General features: G+C 47.7%; 2 protein-coding genes across 3 annotated transcripts in view; both read left to right on the forward strand.

Annotated features, from left to right (window-relative positions):
* The window catches only part of LOC141270696 (uncharacterized), a 99,752-nt gene that overhangs the window by 51,424 nt on the left and 28,384 nt on the right, over nucleotides 1–19,944 (forward strand). The window lies entirely within an intron of this gene.
* LOC141270687 (oocyte zinc finger protein XlCOF29-like) overlaps nucleotides 3,286–19,944 on the forward strand; it is a 44,374-nt gene continuing 27,715 nt past the window's right edge. For both annotated transcript variants that reach the window (XM_073680784.1, XM_073680785.1), the window contains exon 1: nucleotides 3,286–3,362. The gene's annotated coding sequence lies outside the window, so the exon portion shown is untranslated. The remainder of the gene's footprint in view (nucleotides 3,363–19,944) is intronic.

Genomic DNA, 19,944 nt, shown 5'->3' on the forward strand with positions numbered 1-19,944 from the left:
TGTTATTCATCCCTTCAAAGGTTCAAAGGGTACGGGCCCGGGAGCCCATCGCCGTGACATCCACAGAAGGTAAAGGCCCGGGTACCGAGTCCCCCCCTATTCCCCCTGGGCGAGTCAATAGCATGACGCTGCAAGATCCTCCTCCACGCTTCACGGTGGGAACCAGGCATGTAGAGTCCATCCGTTCACCTTTTCTGCATCGCATAAAGACACGGTGGTTGGAACCAAAGATCTCAAATTTGGACTCATCAGACCAAAGCACAGATTTCCACTGGTCTAATGTTCATTCCTTGTGTTCTTTAGCCCAAACAAGTCTCTTCTGCTTGTTGCCTGTCCTTAGCAGTGGTTCCTAGCAGCTATTTTACCATGAAGGCCTGCTGCACAAAGTCTCCTCTTAACAGTTGAAGAGATGTGTCTGCTGCTAGAACTCTGTGTGGCATTGACCTGGTCTCTAATCTGAGCTGCTGTTAACCTGCGATTTCTGAGGCTGGTGACTCGGATAAACTTATCCTCAGAAGCAGAGGTGACTCTTGGTCTTCCTTTTCTGGGGCGGTCCTCATGTGAGCCAGTTTCTTTGTAGAGCTTGATGGTTTTTGCAACTGCACTTGGGGACACTTTCAAAGTTTTCCCAATTTTTCGCACTGACTGACCTTCATTTCTTAAAGTAATGATGGCCACTCGTTTTTCTTAACTTTGCTGCTTTTTTCTTGCCATAATACAAATTCTAACAGTCTATTCAGTATGACTATCAGCTGTCTATCCACCTGACTTCTGCACAACACAACTGATGGTCCCAACCCCATTTATAAGGCAAGAAATCCCACTTACTAAAACTGACAGGGCACACCTGTGAAGTGAAAACCATTTCCGGTGACTACCTCTTGAAGCACACACGGCTCCGCTCCGTACACCTCGTACAAACGTGGCTCCTCTCCGTACACCTCGTACACACATGGCTCCGCTCCGTACACCTCGCACACACGCGGCTCCGCACACCTCGTACACACGCGGCTCCCCTCCGTACACCTCGCACACACGCGGCTCCGCTCCGCACACCTTGTACACACGCGGCTCCGCTCCGTACAGCTCATACACACCTGGCTCTGCTCCGCACACCTCGTACACAAGCGGCTCCCCTCCGTACACCTCGCACACACGCGGCTCCGCTCCGCACACCTCGTACACACGCGGCTCCGCTCCGCACACCTCGTACACACGCGGCTCCGCTCTGTACACCTCGTACACGCGCGGCTCCGCTCCGTACACGCGCGGCTCCGCTCCGTACACCTCATACACGCGCGGCTCCGTTCCGTACACCTCATACACGCGCGGCTCCGCTCCGTACACCTCGTACATGCGCGGCTCCGCTCCGTACTCCTTGTACACGCGCGGCTCCGCTCCGTACACCTCGTACACGCGCGGCTCCGCTCCGTACACCTCGTACGCGCGCGGCTCCGCTCTGTACACCTTGTACGCGCGCGGCTCCGCTCCGTACACCTCCTACACGTGCGGCTCACCTCCGTACACCTCGTACACGCGCGGCTCTAATCCGTTCACGCATGGCTCTGCTCCGTACACCTCGTACACGCGCGGCTCTGCTCCGTACACCTCGTACATGCGCGGCTCTGCTCCGTACACCTCGTACATGCGCGGCTCTGCTCCGTACACCTCGTACACGCGCGGTTCCGCTCCGTACACCTCGTACACGCGCGGCTCCGCTCCGTACACCTCGTACACGCGCGGCTCCGCTCCGTACACCTCGTACACGTGCGGCTCCGCTCCGTACACCTCGTACACGCGAGGCTCCGCTCCGTACGCCTCGTACACACACGGCTCTGCTATATCCACTCTGTAAACCCCTAGTGACCCCACACATAACCTTCACCTCATCCAGCACCATGACACGCGGCTCCGTATACCTCGTACACGCGCGGCTCCGCTCCGTACACCTCATACACACCTGGCTCCGCTTCGTACACCTCGTACAGACATGGCTCCGCTCCGTACAGCTCGTACACGCGCGGTTCCGCTCCGTACACCTCGTACACGCGCGGCTCCGCTCCGTACACCTCGTACACGCGCGGCTCCGCTCCGTACACCTCGTACACACGAGGCTCCGCTCCGTACGCCTCGTACACACACGGCTCTGCTATATCCACTCTGTAAACCCCTAGTGACCCCACACATAACCTTCACCTCATCCAGCACCATGACAAGCGGCTCCGTATACCTCGTACACGCGCGACTCCGCTCCGTACACCTCATACACACCTGGCTCCGCTTCGTACACCTCGCACAGACATGGCTCCGCTCCGTACAGCTCGTACACGCGCGGCTCCGTTCCGTACACGCGCGGCTCCGTTCCGTACACCTCGTACACGCGCGGCTCCGCTCCGTACACCTCGTACACGCGTGGATCCGCTCCGTACACCTGCGGCTCCGCTCCGTACACCTCGTACACGCGCGGCTCCGCTCAATACACCTCGTACACGCGCGGCTCCGCTCAATACACCTCGTACACGCGCGGCTCCGCTCAATACACCTCGTACACGCGCGGCTCCGCTCAATACACCTCGTACACGCGCGGCTCCGCTCCGTACACCTCGTACACGCGCGGCTCTGATCCGTACACCTCGTACACGCGCGGCTCTGCTCTGTACACCTCGTACACGCGCGGCTCTGCTCTGTACACCTCGTACACGTGCGGCTCTGCTCCGCTCCGTACACCACGTACACGCGCGGCTCCGCTCCGTACACCTCGTACACGCGCGGCTCCGCTCCGTACGCCTCGTACACGCGCGGCTCCGCTCCGTACACCTCGTACACGCGCGGCTCCGCTCCGTACACCTCGTACACGCGCGGCTCCGCTCCGTACACCTCGTACACGCACGGCTCCGTACACCTCGTACACGCGCGGCTCCGCTCCGTACACCTCGTACACACGCGGCTCCGCTCCGTACACCTCGTACACGCGCGGCTCCGCTCCGTACACCTCGTACACACACGGCTCCGCTCCGTACACCTCGTACACACGTGGCTCTGCTCCGTACACCTCGTACACACGCGGCTCCGCTCCGTACACCTCGTACACACGCGGCTCTGCTCCGTACACCTCGTACACACGCGGCTCCTCTCCGTACACCTCGTACACACGCGGCTCTGCTACATCCACACTGTAAACCCCTCCTGACCCCACACATAAACTTCACCTCATCCAGCACCATGACAACCAGCACAGCAGAGTCCTGCATCCACTGAGGCCCCTGATCATGTGACCCCTGACTCCTCCCCTCCTGTGACCTCATCACAGGTCCTGTGCGCACAGAACAGCCATATATGTGGTGGCGGCTCTGCAGGTGGAGGTATGTGGAGATCCCCCATTACTGGGCGCGGGGGGCATTAACCCCTTCAGTTCTAAGACTGTTTTGATGCTTTTCTGTAGTTGCTTTCTAAGAATTACATATTAATTGTTCCTTCTCCTCTGATAGATACATACCACCCAACTGTGAAAAACAGGAAACACATTTTCCTCACAGTATAATGTTCCCACAGTACTGCCATCCCCCCACACAGTAAAATGTTCCCACAGTACTGCCATCCCCCCACACACAGTATAATGTTCCCACAGTACCGCCATCCCCCCACACACAGTATAATGTTCCCACTGTACCGCCATCCCCCCACGCACAGTATAATGTTCCCACAGTACCGCCATCCCCCCACACACAGTATAATGTTCCCACAGTACTGCCATCCCCCCACACACAGTATAGTGTTCCCACAGTACCGCCATCCTCCCACACACAGTATAATGTTCCCACAGTTCCGCCATCCCCCCACACACAGTATAATGTTCCCACAGTACTGCCATCCCCCCAGGCACAGTATAATGTTCCCACAGTACTGCCATCCCCCCACACACAGTATAATGTTCCCACAGTACTGCCATCCCCCCACACACAGTATAATGTTCCCACAGTACCGCCATCCTCCCACACACAGTATAATGTTCCCACAGTTCCGCCATCCCCCCACACACAGTATAATGTTCCCACAGTACTGCCATCCCCCCACACAGTATAATGTTCCCACAGTACCGCCATCCACCCACACACAGTATAATGTTCCCACAGTGCCGCCATCCCCCACACAGTATAATGTTCCCACAGTACCGCCATCCCCCACTCGCAGTATAATGTTCCCACAGTACCGCCATCCCCCCACACAGTATAATGTTCCCACAGTACCGCCATCCCCCCACACACACAGTATAATGTTCCCACAGTACCGCCATCCCCCCACACAGTATAATGTTCCCACAGTACCGCCATCCCCCACACACAGTATAATGCTCCCACAGTACCGCCATCCCCCCACACACAGTATAATGTTCCCACAGTACCGCCATCCCCCCACACAGTATAATGTTCCCACAGTACCGCCATCCCCCACACACAGTATAATGTTCCCACAGTACCGCCATCCCCCCACACAGTATAATGTTCCCACAGTACCGCCATCCCCCCACACACAGTATAATGTTCCCACAGTACCACCATCTCCCCCCACACAGAATAATGTTACCACAGTACCGCCATCCCCCCACACACAGTATAATGTTCCCACAGTACCGCCATCCCCCCACACAGTATAATGTTCCCACAGTACCGCCATCCCCCCACACAGTATAATGTTCCCACAGTACCGCCATCCCCCCACACAGTATAATGTTCCCACAGTACCGCCATCCCCTCACACACAGTATAATGTTCCCACAGTACCGCCATCCCCCCACACACAGTACAATGTTCCTACAGTACCGCCATCCCCCACACACAGTATAATGTTCCTACAGTACTGCCATCCCCCACATACAGTATAATGTTCCCACAGTACCGCCATCCCCCACACACAGTATAATGTTCCCTCAGCACCGCCATCCGCAAGACACAGTATAATGTTCCCACAGTACCGCCATCCCCCACACAGTATAATGTTCCCACAGTACAGCCATCCCTACACACAGTATAATCTTCCCACAGTACCTCCATCCCCCACACACAGTATAATGTTCCCACAGTACCGCCATCCCCCCCACACAGTATAATGTCCCCACAGTACCGCCATCCCCCCACACAGTATAATGTCCCCACAGTACCGCCATCCCCCAACACACAGTATAATGTTACCACAGTACCGCCATCCCCCCACACACAATATAATGTTCCCACAGTACCGACATCCCCCCCACACAGTATAATGTTCCCACAGTACCGCCATCCCCCACACACATTATAATGTTCCCACAGTACCGCCATCCCCCCACACAGTATAAGGTTCCCACAGTACCGCCATCCCCCACACAGTATAATGTTCCCACAGTACCTCCATCCCCTACACACAGTATAATGTTCCCACAGTACCGCCACCCCCCCACACAGTATAATGTTCCCACAGTACCGCCATCCCCCCACACAGTATAATGTCCACACAGTACCGCCATCCCCCCACATACAGTATGTTACCACAGTACCGCCATCCCCCCACACAGTAAAAATTTTCCCACAGTACCGCCACCCCCCCACACACAGTATAATGTTCCTACAGTACCGCCATCCCCCCACACAGTATAATGTTCCCACAGTACCGCCATCCCCCCACACAGTATAATGTTCCCACAGTACCGCCATCCCCCCACACAGTATAATGTTCCCACAGTACCGCCATCCCCTCACACACAGTATAATGTTCCCAGAGTACCGCCATCCCCCCACACACAGTACCATGTTCCTACAGTACCGCCATCCCCCACACACAGTATAATGTTCCTACAGTACTGCCACCCCCCACACACAGTATAATGTTCCCACAGTACCGCCATCCCCCAGACACAGTATAATGTTCCCACAGTACCGCCATCCCCCACACCGTATAATGTTCCCACAGTACAGCCATCCCCCACACACAGTATAATGTTCCCACGGTACCGCCATCCCCCACACACAGTATAATGTTCCCACGGTACCGCCATCCCCCACACACAGTATAATGTTCCCACGGTACCGCCATCCCCCACACACAGTATAATGTTCCCACGGTACCGCCATCCCCCCACACACAGTATAATGTTCCCCCAGTACTGCCATCCCCCCACACAGTATAATGTTCCCACAGTACCGCCATCACCCCACACAGTATAATGTTCCCACAGTACTGCCACCCCCCACACACAGTATAATGTTCCCACAGTACCGCCATCCCCCACACACAGTATAATGTTCCCACATTACCGCCATCCCCCACACACAGTATAATGTTCCTACAGTACCGCCATCCCCCACAAACAGTATAATGTGCCCACAGTACCGCCATTCCCCACACACAGTATAATGTTCCTACAGTACCGCCATCCCCCCACACACAGTATAATGTTCCCACAGTGCCACCATCCCCCCACACAGTATAATGTTCCCACATTACAGCCATCTCCCCCCACACACAGTATAATGTTCCCACAGTACCGCCATCCCCCCACACAGTATAATGTTCCCACAGTACCGCCATCCCCCCACACACAGTATAATGTTCCCACAGTACAGCCATCCCCCACACACAGTATAATGTTCCCACAGTACCGCCATCCCCCCACACAGTATAATGTTCCCACAGTCAGTGCCGCCATTCCTCCACACACAGTATCATACTACATGGTGCCCCCCACAGTCTGGTACCACCCACCCCACTGACTAATAAATACTCACTTAGCCCCATTCTTAATGTCTGTACAGTTGAACCCGGGACAAATGAGATAATCACCACCTGATAGTTATAGGATAATAGAGTATAATAAAGTCGTTGTGGACGTGATTTCACCAACATTGTGCAGGGAGATTGTTTCCTCCATAGTGATGTATATTTCTTATTGATAAAACTGTGGTATTTGTGTTTTTATTTACTTAAAACCTATTTGTAAGCTTTTCTCCACAGCTCTCATTCAGTACTACGGAATTGGTATAAAATGGACCAACTCCAACTCCTTAAATACAGGGTGGTCCAAAAGTAGGTGGACAGAAAATAATATTTATTTTGATTTATATATAATATTATATTTACTAACACAAGCATGACATTGACAATTAAATTTTATTCTGAACAATATTACAAAAGCCCTTAAATTTTATCAACGCAGGTGCTCAAACTGTTTTCCATTACAATTTGCACAGCTTTGAAGTCTGCCTCTTACGCTTCAACAAACTTTTTTGCACAAGTCTCTTTGGGTATTAATTTCTTGAAATGCATCTCTTATGTAATTTTTCAAATCACTGACACTTTTTGGTTTTCGACTATAAACTTTGTCCTTGAGTACTCCCTAAAAGAAAAAAATCCATTTGGGTCAAGTCTGGTAAACGTGCCGGCCAATGAAGTGGGCCTCTTCGGCCAATCCATTTATTAGGAAATGTTTCATCAAGATACTCGCGGACTACTCTTGAATTATATGGAGGGGCCCCATCTTGTTGGAAATAAAGGTCATTTGAATTAGGCTGTTGCTCTAACTGGGGAACAACTTGATTCATTAGAATTTCGAGATACTTATCTCCTGTGAATGTTCCATCAAAAAATATTGGTCCTAAAACACCAAAACTTGAAATACCCCCCCAAACATTGACACCAGGCTCATTTAGTTGTTGCTCTAATGTTAAATGCATGTTCTCATTATACCACTAAATACAATTATGTCTGTTAATATGACCGGATAATTTGAAAGAAGCTTAATCACGCCACATAATGTTATCTAAAATTACTGGATTTTCTTCAATTTCGTTAAGCATAATTTCACTAAATTGCAGCCGCCTGTCTGGATCATCCTCTAATAAACCATGAATTAGACGTGGACGATAAGCTTTCCACCCAATAGATTTCAGGATTCGCATGATAGAAGCTCGTGAAATTCCCAATTCCAAAGAGGCTCTTCTGGTGACTTTTTTGGACTCTGAACAAATGTTTCAGCAACAAGTTGTTTATTATCTTCTGTACAGACTATTTTGGGTCGACCAGTTTTTGGAGCATTAAGGATTGAGCCAGTGGCATTGAATTTGTCACGAATGCGGTAAATGGTTTGTCTCTTTGGGGCTTGAGTACCAAATGTTTCAACCCAATTTGCTCTAACGGTTTCAGCATTTTGAGATTTCCAATACTCTGTTAAAATCTATTTTCTTTGATCTGTATTTAAATTATTTGCCATTATGTGTTATCTGAATTATCTGAAAAGAAAACAGATTTGGGGGAGATCTATCTGTGAAAATTAGATCTGTGAAACTGGCTCAGTTGCCCCTAGCAACCAATCAGATTCCACCTTTCATTTTCCAAAGAATCTGTGAGGAATGAAAAGTGGAATCTGATTGGTTGCTAAGGGCAACTGAGCCAGTTTCACTTTACACCATGTTTGATAAATCTCCTCCTTCATAACCTTATTACACTTTCTGTCCACCTACTTTTGGACCACCCTGTATATAATAAATTGGGTACAGTAGTTGAATGCAGTTTGTGGGGAATATTTTTTCATAAGAATTTGGGAAAGTTATGAAATATCCTTTAAATGTCTGTCCTATTCCTGATCTAAGGGTCTAGACTTTTAGCTGAGATGAATCTGTGCTACAGTAAATTTATCACTTAAACATGAGCCATGTATGAGGAAGTCGGAGTCGTGGAGTCGGTGTCATGGAAATTGAGGAGTCTGAGTTGGAGGTTTGGATTACCGACTCCATAGCCCTGCTCTCATTAGTCTGATCTTGATCATACAACATACAAGCCTCTGATTGCTGCGGTGATGCACTGTACTACTGTAGTGCGATGTATTATCCCTCCTGTCAGTGTAACACTAATGGCCCCATGCACATTAGATAGCTGTCGGCCAAACGATCATGCTGCTGACAGCTATCTCTCCTGACTCCCCCATACACATGAACACTCTGGTTGCCCGAACCTTCCTGTGGTCTGTATGAGAGAGCTGCTGGCAGATTTCTGTGACAGAGGATGATCTCCAGAGAGAATTTCGGCCTCTGTAATAAAGCATAACTGATTCTTCACTCCACTATCATCTGTCAGGAGGCCTATTAGGCAGCCGATCCTGCTCAAATCAGCAGTTTTACCTGAATTTAGTCTAATGTGTATGGGGCCTAAGAGGTATCTTATTACACTCTGCCTCTGGCAGGGTCTTATAGACTGTTTCAGGCCCAGAGGCTATTTTTAAGTCTCCTGGTATCTTGGTAACCCCGCAGCACTCCACGATCAAGCAGTGACGAGAGCATTGGGCCAGACGAGGGAATGACGTAACTCTGACAACCTTCTTAAATGCCATGGTTGTTTTTGTCTGAAGCAAATAATTAAACCTCAGAAATTATTGTTGCAGCCACTGTGACAAACATGAATGTTGTGGTGCCAAAACGAGTTAATTTATTTTAATCTAAATGTTTAACCCTTTCATGATGGGCCAATTTCTGTTTTTGCGTTTTTGTTTACTCCTCTCGTTCTTCCCAGAGCAATAACTCTATTTTTCTGACCACATAGACATATGAGGGCTTATTTTTTTTTGAGGGACAAGGTGTGCTTTTGAATGACACCATTAATATTACCACATAATGTACTGGAAAATGGGAAAAAAATTCCAAGTGCGGAGAGATTGTGAAAAAAAACAACAAATTCTGACAATTTTTTGGAAAATGTCTGTACGGTGTACATTTTGTGGTAGAAATGACCATGCAATATGAGTCGCCTCATCAATATGATTACAGCGATACCTAACATGTCCAGATTTTTTATTATTTTAGAAGTGAAAAAAAATCACAAGTTTGCAAAACAAAAAATTGGGGGGGTTTTGTCGTTATTTTACAAGACTCGTAATCTTTTATTTCTCTAGTCACCCTCCACGACAGCACCATAGGAGGATACTCCCCATACCTTAATAAGGACAGGAAACACATGAAGAGGTTAAATAGGCCCCTCCACTTCCTGTCTCCAGTGTTTTTTTCCTATTCCTACAGGGCATGAGGAGGTCCTCTTGCGATGCTCTGTGGCCGGTGACAGACACTGCTCTTCAGCCACCCATGGGCAGTTGAGGACGATTGCTGCAGCTTTCCCCTCCGTGATGCTGCTCCTGTCTCCCATGGATTCAGTACGGTCTGCCCTTCCTGCACCTCCGGGCAAAGCAAGGCGGCATGGGCCAGGGGCCTCCCGCAGCTCCTCGGCGTCTTCCTTCCCTCTCCTCCACGCGCTGGGTCAGGGGCGGTAACCGGAAGTGACGTTTGACGCGAGGCGCAAAGTTAGGATGTTACTTCCGGTTGCGTCCCACAGAGGAACGCACCACTGGAGCGTGCTGTAAAAGAAGATTCTCCTTGCTCTTGCGAGCTCTTCATGCGCATTGCCGAGGCTCAGTTTCCGGTGGCGCTTAGGGAATCAGCGCACCGGTAATCAACAGCACCTGAGGGCGCCGTCTAGGAGGCAGTCCTGAGACAAGGAGGGGGAACAGCATCCTATCAGGATGCAGCACTTGGATCTTGCTTCCTATATAGGAGCCAGATGAAAGACATCACAAGGTAGGACATTGCCATAATGGAGGGTGATTGTACTTTGTGCTCTGCTACTGCAGATACCGGCACTGTCCCAGACGCAGTAAGTATCTGGCTTTGGGGGTCTCTTTATCTTTGGAGCAAGGTTTCCTATTGAATCCATATTTATTAGCCTTCTCTCCAATTATTTTAGGGAGACAAGGAACCTGCTAGAAAAACTAAAGACAAAGGGTCCCATAAATGTGCCATTTGTCTTAAGAAATTGTCTTCTTCATATAAAAAACACCTATGCCAAAAATGCACGGATAAAGTTGTCAGACAAGAACAGCCCTCCCTGAAGAGTTGATGAGATTAGTCCGGCAGGAGGTCCAATCTTCTATGGCCGCTTTCTCCCAATCTCTTGCTACAACTTCTTCGGGAGCAAAAAAGAGGAAGTTGCAGTTGGAGGAAAAGTCTGACTTGGACTGCCAGGAAGATCGGGAATCCTTACCCAATGAGTGGGGAGAAGAAGGCAGATCAGTCTTGGAGGCTGACCAGTCCCAAGGCAGTAAAAAATATCTGTTCTCATCAAAAAATATGGAAGAGCTTCTTGCAGTGGTTAGAACCACCATGGATGTTGAACAGTGGACTGAGCAGTCTCCTCATCTTCGAGATGAACTTTTCGATGGTCTTAGAGCACAAAGGAAATTAGTTTTTTCCGGTCCATGTAAACATACATAAACTAATAATCGATGAGTGGGAGCTTCCGGAAAAACGCCTATCAACACTGGCGGAGTTGAAGGATAGATTCCCTCTGGAGAAGAAAATATCCAAATGTTGGACGGAGGTGCCCAAAGTGGATATCCAGGTAGCAAAGGTAGCTAAAAAGACTACCCTACTTTTCGAGGACTCTTCCCAGTTATGAGATCCCACGGATCGCAAAACGGAGCGTCTGCTGAAAAAATCCTGAGAAACCTCAGCGGCATTATTAAATGCAAATGTGGTGTCTACCTGTGTAGCAAGATCAATGTTCAAGTGGCTTCAACAGCTGGAGGAACATATTAGCACAGGTACATCAAGAGAACGGATCCTGGAATCCATACCTCTTTATACAAAGTGGCCTTTCCTAGCCGATTCTTCCACGGAATTGGTGAGAATGGCAGCCAGATCTTCCGTACTGTTGAACTCTGCAAGGCATGCACTATGGCTGAAGTTGTGGAGTGGAGATATTGCTTCCAAGATCAAGCTCTGCTCTATCCCCTTCAAAGGGGAATATATGTTCGGACCAGCTCTGGACGAGTTGTTAGAAAAGGCAACAGACAAGAAAAAATCATTGCCCGAACCAAAGACAACCAAAAAGCGGTCCTTTCGTCCCCCACAAGATCAAGCCCCTTCATATGGGGGAAGAGGGAAAACTGGACCCTGTACTTACCCTAAAGGAGGCATCTTCTTCTTCCATTGGCAACGCCAAGGAAAACAATGACAATGTCAGGTCAGTAGGAGGTCGAATTTCCAGATTTCTCTCCGAGTGGCAGAATATTACAGAAAATCAATGGGTGCTGCTATCTGTCCAGAATGAGGTGAAGATAGAGTTCTCCTCCAGACCTCCACATATCCTGAGGGTTACTACTCTGCCATCTCAAGAGTTAAGAGACATCTTATCATCAAATCTCCACAACCTTCTCACTGCAGGGGTAGTGTCCGCAGTTCCAAAAACATAGCGAGAAACGGGACACACCGGACGATGATAAATCTAAAACCCCTCAATATGCACATAAAATACAAAAGATTCAAAATGGAGTCAATAAAGATGACCATTCCATTGAGAAAGGCGGCGGTGTTCACACCGTGCAGTAACTGAGGCAGTGACCCAAGCAAGTCCAACATAAGCAGCTTTTATTCAGTAACTCACGGGTAAAACAGAAAGTCCTCCGGTTCGCAGCCGGGTTAACATAAGTCCATATACAACGGCCGCGCCGGCCCGCTCAGAGCCTGATGGGTGCAGAGCCTTCCCAGGCGTGGGTTCTGCTACACACAGGCCCGCCGATCTTTCCTGCTATGCTCCTAGCAGGTCCCAACACTGAACAACACTAACCCTTAATGTAGGGTCTTTAAAGGACCTGTGGCAAGAGCCACTGGAAAACCCAGGTTGGAGGGAGGAGGCCACCCCACTGCCTTCCTGTAGTCTCCTCCAAGAAATGAAGGCCCTGCCGGGTTTTACTTAATCTGTCTTAGTCAGATAGCCTGACCAGGTTATTGCTCACCTTTATTCCTGCATTGCAGCCGCAGCTGTGTCTGCGACTGCAATGCACTCCAACGGGTTTAATAGGTCTCTGAACACATTCTGGGGGATATTTAACGTCCCTCGTATACGATCCCAGTCACTGCCTCACATATCCCCCCCCTCTGTTCAAACTTGTGGGGTTTAACATTTGTCACCATACAGGGTGCCTGAGACAGGGCATCCGCGTTTGCCTGTGACTTCCCAGTGCGATGTTCTACAGAGAAACTGAAATTTTGCAGTGACTGAAACCACCTGGTGACCCGCGCATTCCTCTCCTTGGCGTTCCTCATCCATACCAAGGGTGAGTGGTCCGTCACCAAGCAGAACTGACGCCCGAGCAAATAATAACGTAGCGATTCCAAGGCCCACTTAATAGCCAAACACTCTCTTTCTCTACCACGCTATACTTTTTCTCCGCCGGGGTAAGCTTTCTACTCAAGTAGGTGACCGGGTGCTCTTCACCAATCACTTTTTGTGACAATACCGCCTCTAGGCCTACCTCCGAGGCATTTGTCTGTACAATGAAGGTTTCCTTGAAGTTGGGGCTGATGAGGACCGGCTGTCCACACAGGGCCAACTTCATGGACTGAAACGCTTCTTCTGCCTGAGGGTTCCACCGAACCATTACTGTTTTTTTTTCCCCTTCAAGAGATCGGTCAGGGTCGCCGTTCTCCCAGCAAAATTAACCGGCGGTAATACCCAAGGATGCCAAGGAACGCCCTCATCTGTTTTGTACTTGACGGTTTAGGCCAGTTTTTAATGGCCTCAACTTTATTGATTTGGGGCTTGATAACTCCTTGGCCAATCATATACCCCAAACATCGGGCTTCCTCTAGCCCTATCGCACATTTTTGGGGGTTTTCCGTTAACCCGGTGGCTCTGAGAGAATCCAGCACAGCTTGTACCTGAGATAGGTGCCTATGCCAGTAAGGTGCTAAAGATGATGATATCATCTAGATACGCGGACGCGTACTCCTGATGGGGCTTGAGCACTATGTCTATCAGCCTCTGGAATGTTGCCAGGTCCCCATGTAACTCAAAAGGTAAGACCACATAGTGATATAGACCCTCCGGAGTTATGAAGGCGGTCTTTTCCTTCTCCGATTTCGTGAGAGGTACCTGCCAGTAGCCCTTGGTGAGATCGAGCGTGGTAAAGTACTGGGCCTACCCCAGTCTCTCAATCAGCTCATCCACCCTGGGCATTGGATAAAGGTCCAACTTCGACAATTCATTTCATTTCCGGAAATCGTTACAGAAGCATAACGATCCGTCTGGTTTCGGTTGTTAGAACTCTCCTGTTTGTTGATTCCATCTTGTGTTTTGCGGTCACGTGACCATCAGCCTTTATATTCCAGCTCCGACTTTTTGGCTGTGCTGGACTTCAATGTTTTTTGACTGGTTTGCTATCCAGGTGCTTTATGTCAGTTTCTCTTTTTGTGTTCTGCAACAACCTTTTCTGTTCAGGAGGTCTCCCATTTTTTGTCCCAGTCCTTAGATCTATTAGGGACTACTTCCCTTTATTCTATAGGTCTTCGTTGAGACTAGCCGAGGACAAAGGTGGGTCCATTCGCAAGGAACAGGCAGCCCGCTACATCGTAGGGACTCAGCTTAGTTTAGTTTTAGGGAAAGCTTTCCCCTTTCTTTCCTTAGTACTTGTTGCAGATCATAACAGTAAGTCCAGCCCTAAAACAAAATGCGGGACAGTGATTGTGTTAGTGGGAAAACAAACATTTTTTTCTCTATTTTCCTCATCAAGTTCATCAGTATGGCTTCCGTCCTGGATTTGGCTCAACGCTTACAGGGGTTGACTCTGGAGGTGGCCGAGCTCCAGCAACATGTGAGTAGCTGTTTTGGAGCGCATTTTGTGGAACCCAAGGTTAGACTGCCTGATGTTTTTTATGGTAAACAGCAAGATTTTGTTTTCCTTTAAGAATGCTTGTTTGCTATATTTTTGATTGAGACCAAGGTCCTCTGGGAATGAATCACAGCGCATTGGTTTTATTATGTCACTTTTGCGCAATGAACCACAAGGGAGGCCCTTTTTTCTTCAACCTAATGATCCGTGTTTAATGTCGGTAGAAGAGTTTTTTCTGCTATGGGTCTATTATATGACGATCCTGATCGAATCTCATCTGCTGAGGCAGTTGAATCAGGGGTCAGATGATGCTGAGAATTATCGCACACAATTTAGACAGTGGGCTTCTGAAGTCAGATGGAATGATCCTGCTCTGAAATGTCTATTTCTTGCTGGTCTGAGTGAAAGGGTTAAGGATTTGCTAATTGCATTCCCCGCACCTGAGACTCTGCAGGATGCCATGCAATTATCTGTTCGTGTGGATAGGTAAGGGTCTGAGATCTAGGCAGAATGAGGTAAAGGCTCCTGTAATGCCAGGTCCAAGTCCACAGAAAATCTGCTCAGACGGCGGAAAACCGATGGAGGTTGGGGCGATGTCGCTCCGCTCTCAGGAGAGAGACCGGAGGCTCGCCGAGGGATTGTGTCTTTAAAGCTGACCATTTGATTAAGTATTGTAAGCTTCGTTTAAGTTAAGAAAAAAAAAGGTCAGGTACGCCCGTATACCTTGTTTACGCTCTGCAGGAATATTTCTTTCAGGGAGTACTACTTTGCAGGAAAATTTGATTGAATTTCAGGTATTTGTGGATTGAACACTTAATGTGATTGATAAAGGGTTTTTGGAAAAACTTAAATTGAAATCCGAACCTTTGTCATCTCCTATTTCTGTGATTGCAATTGATAACACCCCCTTGAAATGTATTACTCACAAGGTTGCTGCATTTCCCCTCACTATCAATGGACTTCACCAAGAAGTTTTGGACTTGGTTGTATTAAATAATTTACCCTCTGGGGAGCGTGGCCTGACTGTCTTCCTGAGCCGACGAGCTCCACAGATGCTCCTCAGACTTTAATCCTTTCAGAGGCCCACGCATTCTTAAAAAGAAGAATCTTGGCTCTATCGAGCCCTCACAGACCCGGTGAACCCCCGGTGCCCTCCTATCATTCAGCCTGGCGCCCTTACACCCTTGGTGAGAACGGGGAGTAGAGACGGCTGGGAACCTAGGAGAGAAGGTGCCATCTTGAGACGCAACCTCCTTCATCAGCTTACCACCGGAGATCTACCGTGAGCTGTGTCTTGCAGCGGCCTGGCTGTGCGGCAGCGGAGCGGGCGCCCTGTCTGGAGAGAAGCTGCGGTGATCGAATGGAAGTCGGTGGATGGGAGATGATCCGGGGCCCGGTCAGCGGAGGGATCTGGAGCTAGATGCCACGGCCATTTTATTCTGAGGTGCCTCAACACGAGGAAAGCACAGTGAGTGATCTTCCCTGAGACACAAGCAGAATCCCCCTATACATCACTTCCCATAATCCCACACCTTTTTCCCACGTCCAAAGCACCCTGCCCTTCTGCAACTTTCTTGGCCAATAACAAGGGTACTTTGGGACTATTTTTTTTGGTGACAGTACAGTGTAGTCCCCACACTGCTGCTGTGAGAATCTTTCCCTGTGTTTTCTAATGCAAGTCTGCCATCTACTGGAACGTTTGGGAAACACAGTAAACACCAAATCTTCCCCAATGTATAGTGACATAATTTTGTCCTGTGCCTAACCCCATTATGTTGACCCCAAGATGAGGTGACTCCTACTGTGCAGACCTCTATAAAAGCAGCACGAAGCATTTTAATTCACAGAGAGCAGTGAAGCTAAGCTAACATTCCAAGATAGAGAACACGCTTAATACTTTTATATCTTGATCCCATTAATAAAATTAAAAATGACAAGGGGCAGACCTCGTAAAACAGCGTCACCTACTAAACTGACTCAATTTTTCTCACGGGGAGCAGTACAATCTACATCCAATCAGAAAGAGACACAACGAGACTCCTCGCCACCCTCTGGTCGCTCCTCCCGTGAAAGTTCAACTATGGGAGAAGACCCAGGGACTGCAGATGCTCCGTTAACCAAAAACATGATGCAAGAACTACTGAGCTCTCTGCGTAAATCTTTAAAGGATGATATGAAACAAATGGTGAGTGCCCTGAAAAAAGATGTGAGAAACCTGGAGGAGCGTACCTCACGGTTAGAGGACAAAATGGTAGAATTTGCGGATTCTCACAATTCTCTGATTGATACATACTACGAATTAAAAGATACCTCAGAATATCTCAGAAACAAAATAGGAGACTAAGAGGACAGATCTCGTAGGAATAACGTGAGACTACGTGGGATTCCTGAAAGCGTCAAAAACTCTGATCTACCTCAATTTTTTCACAATCTGCTGCAGTCCATACTTCCAGACGCATCTAACTCTGAGTTGGTAGTGGATAGAATTCACAGGGTTCCTAAATCTAAACATGTAAATCCCTCGCTACCTAGAGATACTCTGGCAAGGATTCACTTTTTCACCATCAAAGAAAAATTTCTACGCTGCATCAGAGATGATCCAGATCCACCTGCTCTGTTTCAAGGGATAACCATTTTTCAAGATCTGTCAGCCGCCACTTTAGCAAAACCCAAGGAGTTTGCTCCTCACACAGCAATTTTGAGAAATTTCGGCATTTCCTACCGCTGGGGATACCCGGTCAAATTACTAATCATTAAAGACGATGACGTGGTGGTCTGCCTGTCAACGCGGCATGCAGAAAAACAACTCAGCAAATGGAAGCTTCTTCCGGAAGGGTTTGTCTCATCTCTTCCTCCAGAACAACTGTATAAAAAAATTCCAACTGATTGGAGCACTGTAAATCGCTGAGGTCTGCAGTCTTTTCTTTCTGGGAGTCCACCTCTATTCTCCAATTTTGTATTTGTTGTTTTCTTTTGTTGCCTTTTGGCACGGGAGTACGGACCTGACGACTTCGGTTGTTCTTTTTGTTGTGTCTGTATTCTTTGAATACCCCCACTCGATAGCGTATATCCAGATGGTTCACTATCATTTGAATTCTTGTTCCATATATGTATTTTTTGTTGTTCGTTTTTTTTTCTTCCCTAGACTTGTTTATGTTTGGTTAATTAACCCTCACCCACTGGGTCTCTATTCTACAAATCCTCGAAATGGTATTGTTTTATCTCTCTCCATGTCAGGAATATGTATTGATGTACAAATGTTTTCCCCTTTGATCATACTTGAGAACTTTGACCATTGCCATGAGTATTAAGATCTTATCTCTTAATGTGAGGTGTTTAAATTCCCCTTTCAAAAGGTCTCTCCTCTGGAAAGAGATAGGATCATCTAAATGCGAAGTTATTTGTTTGCAGGAGACTCATCTGCTCTCCCAAGACGCACCTAGATTATCCAATACTCATTTCCCTACAATAATTCAGGCCAATGCCCCAAATAAAAAAGCAGGTGTTGCGATACTCATAAAAAATACCATATCATATTCCATGTTGTCCCTCTATATTGACCCCAGAGGGAGATACATAGTCCTATCTTGTTTACTAAATAATTCCCAATACACGATTGTGACTTTATATAGCCCTAATAACAAACCCAAAATCTTCTTCTCTAAAGTTCTTAAAAAAATTCGCTCCATTTCTCAAGGACCATTGATAATTTGCGGAGATTTCAACGCCCCTGTATCTAGAGATTTAGACACGGACTCGGATCGAACCACGGGTCGGGAGGAGTTAAAAGGAATTATATCAGAAGAAGCTCTCCACGATGTTTGGAAATATCACCATGCCAACGAAAGGGACTATACGTATTTTTCCCCTAGATTTTCATCACTTTCTCAAATAGACTATTTCTTAGTAAATAGAACAGCCTTATCACTATGTAAATCCTCATATATAGGTTTGATAACCTGGTCCGATCATGCCCCAATTATACTGGAACTCGATGACGGCGGCCCTCCACCCTCTGCGTTTACTTGGCATTTGAACACTTTTCTTTTAAAATCTGCTCATAATAGGGAATATCTCTCTAATGAACTGAAACATTTTCTCGAAATTAATGATAATAGAGAAGTTTCCGATGAGACTTTATGGCTATCACAAAAAGCCTTTATGAGAGGTTTATGTATAAAATTGGCTTCACGAGAAAAAAGACGCAGAGAGTGTGAAGTGCAATCAGTCATAAATAAAATTAAAATCTTGGAAAACAACCAGAAACAAAACAAGACCCCGGCAGTTAATAGTGCTTTGCTGGAGAGTAGAAATGATCTTCGGAAACTCTTATTATTCAATTATGAATATAATTTAAAACGAGTTAAAGCAAAATACTATGCTTTGGGGGATAGAGCAAGTGCTGTACTGGCCCGTAGAGTGAAAAAACTGACTGCTAAGGGGAGGATTGACCATTTACTTCAGACGAATGGGGACAAAATTTTTGACCCAATAGAGATTGCCAACGCATTTGCGGACTATTATTCTCATTTGTACAATCTGAATATGGATCATACCATCCGACATCCCTCGACTCTACATATAGAACAATTTTTAAAACCTATTGACTTACCGAAAATCTCACAATCCCAACTTGAATCTTTGAACTCTCCTATACAGGTTGGTGAAATAAAAAGTGCAATTAAAGCCTCTAAATTACACTCCACACCAGGGCCAGATGGCTTTGCCAATGAATTTTATAAACTGCTTTCGGAGCAGTTATCCCCGTACTTGCAGCGACTATTTTTGGACTGGAGAATCAAGGGTAAAATCAATCCATTATTCTTGGAAGCGACTATAGTTACCCTCCCAAAACCAGGCAAACCCCCAAATTAGCCTGAAAATTTCCGACCTATTTCACTATTGAATTGAGACCTTAAATTGTACTCTAAAATTCTAGCCCAAAGAATTAATACGGTCCTTCCTCAGCTGGTAGCCCCAGATCAAATGTGTTTTGTGCCGGGGAGACAAACCAGAGACGCCACTCGACGTGTTCTAAACTTAATCCACAGAGCATAAAAATCTGGGGTCCCCAGTGTGCTCGTTTCATTGGACGCAGAAAAAGCGTTTGATCGAGTACACTGGGGATACCTTCAAGCAGTCTTGACTAAATTCGGATTCATGGGACACATACAGAAGGATATAATGGCTTTATATTCCTCCCCAAGTGCGAAGGTATTAGCGGCAGGATTTAGCTCGGAATGGTTTCATATCTTGAATGG

The sequence above is a fragment of the Phyllobates terribilis genome, unplaced genomic scaffold (genome assembly GCF_046119375.1).
Source record: "Phyllobates terribilis strain yellow unplaced genomic scaffold, ASM4611937v1 Scaffold_5__5_contigs__length_657084704, whole genome shotgun sequence".
NCBI classification, from domain to species: Eukaryota; Metazoa; Chordata; class Amphibia; order Anura; family Dendrobatidae; genus Phyllobates; species Phyllobates terribilis.